Source organism: Daucus carota, chromosome 6, assembly GCF_001625215.2.
Source record: "Daucus carota subsp. sativus chromosome 6, DH1 v3.0, whole genome shotgun sequence".
Classification (NCBI taxonomy): domain Eukaryota; kingdom Viridiplantae; phylum Streptophyta; class Magnoliopsida; order Apiales; family Apiaceae; genus Daucus; species Daucus carota.
This window is the reverse complement of record NC_030386.2, coordinates 15,487,424-15,493,423: the sequence shown is the minus strand read 5'-3', so window position 1 is coordinate 15,493,423 and position 6,000 is coordinate 15,487,424.

Genomic DNA, 6,000 nt, shown 5'->3' with positions numbered 1-6,000 from the left:
CCCTCAGCATTTAATAATGTTAACTGTTAAATTTGACGGAAGGGTACGAAAAGTGGTCTTAGAAAAACTAAGGGTGTGGATAATACAACTATCAGAAGTAACGAGCATAAAGCGCTTTTTGTCGATACCAGAGGGTTGTGTTTTGCAATTAACTCAATTTTATATTAAAGATGATCATAAATTTCGTGAAATATCTTAAGCTCTCCTGAAATACTAATGTAAAATTGGAAATTTGTTATGTATAGTGTGGATGACTCTTGTGTTATCCTCACCTTTTGTATTCTCTCATCAATAGCCAACCTTTGGCTTTTCACTATCCTTGTAACTTAATTTAAAGGGCCTATATATAGAGCCATTTTGTGTAAGTTTGAGATGTACAACAAAATGATAATACAAGTCTTTCTTCTCCCTCTTTTCAATACTCTTTGAGCTAATTATATTGTAGTTATTTTCATAACACGTTATCAGCACGATTCGCTATTCTGTTTTGTTTCTTAAACCAAGGTTTGAATCGAGTTTTCACAATATGATCTAATTGTTGTGGCGTTGTCTCAGGACGTTGTCTCATAACTCGATCTTGGAACCTCCTACAATAATGCATAAATGTCAATAACATGAATTTATCATAAAATGTATTGACATCTTCACAAAAATTTATCATAAAATGTATTTACCATACCTTAGATAAGGTTGAACTTCAGGAGAGTTTAGAAGAACATATTCATCAGCTAATAATTGCTCATCATCATTCAAATATCGACTTCGTTCTTTTCCAAGAGACTCACATGGATATTTAAAAACTTCTAATTTGTCGGTCTTTTGTACATCAAACAAAACTTCGTTACGACTTAATTTATTGTGAATCGAGTCGGATGCAAAGTAAAAAGCACAAATATTGACAATCTCCTCCTCCATATATCGTTCGGCAATGGAACCCTCAACTCTTGCTTTATTACCAACTTTTTGTTTTAGTTTCCCCAATAAATGCTCAATTGGATACATCCAATGCCAGTAAGCAGGTCCAGCAAGTCTAATTTCTTCCGTCAAATGCACAACCAAGTGTTCCATCGAATCAAACCAACTTTGAGGAAAAATTGTTTCCAACAAACACAATGCCTTCACAACTGATTTTTCCATTATTTCCAAATCGGTTTTTGTAACCGTGGATGAGCACAAATCTTGAAAAAAAAATTGCAATTGTCGTGATGGCATCCGCAATAGGCGCCGGTAAAAGCTCACGAATTGCAAGAGGCAATAATTTTTGAAGAAATATATGACAATCATGCGATTTGAATCCATAAAATGTACGCTCCTCAACATTACAACAACGAGATATATTTGAGGAATAACCATCTGGAAGTTTCAGTGAACTAATCCATTCACACAAAAGTTACGTTGTTTTCTTGTAATGGAAAAAGGTGCTTTGGGTGACTTGCCATTTTCATCGATCCACAAATGAGGTAACACACCAAAGTGCTTGCAATCCGCTCTTGCTTTTTTGTGATCCTTTGACTTTTTCGCATTCACAATAGTAAAAAATAGGTTCTCAAAAACATTTTTTTCCGTATGCATGATATCAATTGAATATCGTAAACTATGTGAAGACCAATAAGGGAGTTCATAAAAAATTGGAACATGAGTCCAATGATGCTCTTCCCCATATCCGATACTCCTTGCCTTTGTATTAGTCTTTCCGGGTGGTGGAAAAACTAAACCGTCAAGCAACTCCTTTACACCCTCCTCGGACAAACGACCACGAAACAATCTTCTTTCCGCATTATCAAACAAATTACTTTTCCGACGTAGTGAATCATTTGGTTCAAGGTGTTAGGGTTATACTGAAATATTCATTTGAAGTATATAACAATTATTTGAGAATCTTGAATGCATGTTTTCACATTGTCTGTATATTATATATTGTAGACAATCTAGTATCAAATGGGATAGCAGAATATTAGATTGTCAGACTCCTTATATAATATAATAAGGGTTCACAGTCGAGGTGGTGTTAGACAAACCACTGGAACGGCTGAAGTATTATTTGGAAATAGTTTATCTTGACTATTGAATAATACTTATATACTTTGTGTATATTGAACGGGATCAAAATAGTAGAATAATTGTTTCTTTTATTCTGACAATAAAGAACTAAGATTCTATGATGTTATTAATGCTTAAGTTTTTAATTCGGATATAGTGATTGACACTTGTATTTAATGCACATGCCTTGACTCATAAATTAAGTAATTTATTTTAAATTACGAATTTATGTATTGGGCAATGACATTATATACAGAGTGAGATATTGACTATAAAAGGAAACCGTGTCCGAAAAATATATTCGGGTGATGATGTCCTCTTGAAAGCTCATAAAGATAATTATGCTTTAGTCCTGCAGGCAGATTTGTTCTTGCATAATTATAAGGTTGAGTGGATGATCAAGGATAAAAGATATATATTAATTAAATTAATTGTCAGAAATTAATTTAATTAATGGACATGCGATATCTTAAACATGGGGAATTTATAAGCAATTAATATGGGAACCGAATTAAATAATTAATTTACGGAATTAGGAAAGGTAGTGCAAATATTAGTTCTTTAGTGGATAGAATTAATATTTAATGACATTGGGCCTGGCCCGGAATGTCATTGGAAGGCCTGACCTAATGGTCCATGATCCCTACTGTAGCCTATATATATTCTCGTTCTCCTAAAGCTGAAAGACACACCAAAAACGAATTGATCCTAAAGTTTGAGAGAGGCAGGCGTTTTTCTCAAGGAGACAGCTAGGGTTTTGGTTTTTGTTAGGTCCAATCAGACGTAGAAGGGGGGGGGGGGTTGAATACGTCTGACCAATTTCTTCGATTTAATTTAATTGCGGATAATCTGTTTCAGTCCATGTTAAATCAATCGTAAATAAATAACTCCAACAAGTCGGGGAATATTCTTGTATTAGAAATAATCCTCGGGTGCTACAAATTCCAACACAAGTGTCGGCAGCAGAGACTACAATCACTCTATTACAAACTCTCGATAAAAACGATCTTCTAATTTAACTCTCGAGAATGTGTATAGTGTGTGCACTTACAAAGTGTGTAGTTGTTTTCAAATGAAAACACAAAGCTCTATTTATAGGCTTTCCAACAACTAACCATGGTTAACGAGTTCGTCCTGGACGACTTGAGTTCGTTCGGGACGGATTCGTTTGATGAAAATAATTCTAACTCCCAAGTGTAATGAATTGGCGCCAGTTACATATACATATATATACATACATCACAAACTTGCGCTTGAGAGGTATATATGTATATATATGTATGTGGTCAAAGGTTGCGCCTCAGGGGAGTCAAACTTGGCGCCCAACTATTGCTTCTGTGGTCTTGACTTAGAGAAATTCTGTATTTCCACAAACTTGCGCTAGTGAAGTGAATGGGAGTCGCACCTTTGACTAAGTCAAAGGTTGCGCTCCAATGCAGTGGTACCTCCACTGTAGGACACTTAGAATTTTGATCAACACCTGAGAGGTGTGCATTGTCGCCACTGTTGACCAGTCAAAGGTTGCGCCTTTGACTTTGGTCAATGGTTGCGCCTTGATGTTCTACTGTATTCAATGTGTTGTATCTTCACTTAGAAAACTTCTTGACACAAAATCTTCAGGCTTTGACTTGGTCAAAGATGGCGCCCGTTTTCCCTTGTGTTGCCCTGTCCATTACTTAGAATAAATTCAGTTGTTCCAGATTTGCACTAATACTTATATATATATACATATATATAATTAATTGTATTTAAATGATTACTTGAATTATTAAAGTTCAAGTAATTCACAATTAATTAATATATATATATATACATATACATAGTATATTCTGGAACAACTCGATTGACTTGATCAATTAATTCGTTGATTGAATCCACTGAATACTTTCGTACGTCCTGACGTCCTGTGCACTGGTCTGGTTCACGAACGACTCGAACTGAAATAATTCTTTGAATCCTTTGCTTGATAATATACTTGATCAGTCATTCCGGGTTAGGTGTTGCCACTACACCATAAGTGGCCTATTGTAACAGCCAAAAAAGTGTGAATAAAGGTCAGAAAGTGTTGCTGAAAGTGAAAAAAAGGGCTATGGTAACACTTTTTCCAGAAACAGGATCGTAACTAAAATCGGTGCTACCATAGGGGTCTAGGGTAACACTTTTTCAATTTTCGGTTACACATGAAAAAGTGTGACTATATAACTCTATGCCTACACTTTGTTTTGTTGTGGTAACATTAAAAGAACTGTAACTATAGACCTATGGTAACAACACCGTGGTATTTGTAACATCACCTATGGTGTAACCATAAGACCTATAGTAACACCATCTATGCTATGGTTACACTTGTATACAAACCTTTTTTGCCTTTAGCTATATTTTTTGAATCTTTACCAACATGTTTTAGATATTTAGCAACAGAGAAATATGAACCATTTACAGGAATAACTACACTTTACAGGACTCTCTGCCAACACATTATAGGAAAAAAAAGACAATATAGCATTTGAAAATAGCACTTCCCATTACAAAGTTTACCAAACAATATTCATCAACAAACACGATCCAAATACAAATACCAAAAACAAAGGTACAATTAAAGCCTATACCAACTAGCAAACACACCAATATAGAAGTACTAGTACATGAAACTAAAACTAACTTAGGTACTCTACAATTTCCTCATTTTTGGGCAAAATACGTTCACTGTCAGCTAGCCAGTATGCTTGTTAAAGCAACTGAGAGTCTGAGTTTGTCGTCTGGAACTAGCTTATGCAACGGTTGGCAAGCAATTCCCAGAGCTGGGAACCAATCTTCGACGTATATTGACAGCCACCCTAACTTAATTCATGTCACCTTCCTGCATTATTAGGCAAAATAAAAGACTGCCTTCGCAGGCCTTTATGTAAAGTCCCGGTTTTTATAGAAGAAAAAATTGTACAAGAACATAAAATCTCGAACTGACTATATAGTCTGCATAACAGAAACTTGCACTATAAAAATGTAATAGCATACCATATTGTTGCCGGAATGCAGCTTGTTGATCACCAGTGTTCTAAAAAGCGCATTAAGCGGCCGTCTAAGCGGGCGCTTAAGCGGAATCGGAGGGTAAAACGCTTCGATTTTACATTAAGCGGGAGATTAAGCGTTTTTTTAACATTAAGCGGCCTGTTAAGCGGATTAAGCGGATTAAGCGGTCAGAATGATTTTGACTTGCTAATTTTTTATATATAAATACAAATATTTTTTTATAAATATTATGAAAATTATAATAAAAAATTAAAAATATCTTTTTTATCAAAAACATTTTATGTTTAAATTCTTATTACTTAATTATTTTATAATTTTAATTATATATATAATATTATTATATATAAAATTTTAAATATATATTATTAATCCGCTTAATCACCCGCTTAAAATTCCGCTTAAGCGTCCGCTTATCCGCTTAAGCGCTACAAGGTCACCTCACCGCTTAAGACCGATTTGCGCTTTTTACAACACTGTTGATCACACTACAAAGATGTAGCAGGAAATCGGAAATATTTTGAAGTCTGCATAATGATCAAGTTAAAAAAGTAAGAAAGAGATAAAAGGGTATCATTTCTTAGTGTTATATGCATGATTGACTATCTTCCACATATTAGGTTTACTTTCCCATCCATCTATGGATAGAGGGGAAGAAATACAATTCTTTTCCATCATGTGAAAAAGACAAATTTTGAAGTTGACATAATCCTATATCAGAGCAAGAAGTATGCACTGCTATGTGCTGAAAAGATCCATACATAAAACCGATACAACATTCTAGAGATTAAACTTTAAACCTGCAATATGACTATATAATCATCAAAATTGTTCTAGAAAATATCACATGATCTTCCTCAACTACATTTTCACATGACATAAATGTCTAAGACCAAAATGAGATGATAAAACAGGAAAAGGTATGCTTACAGA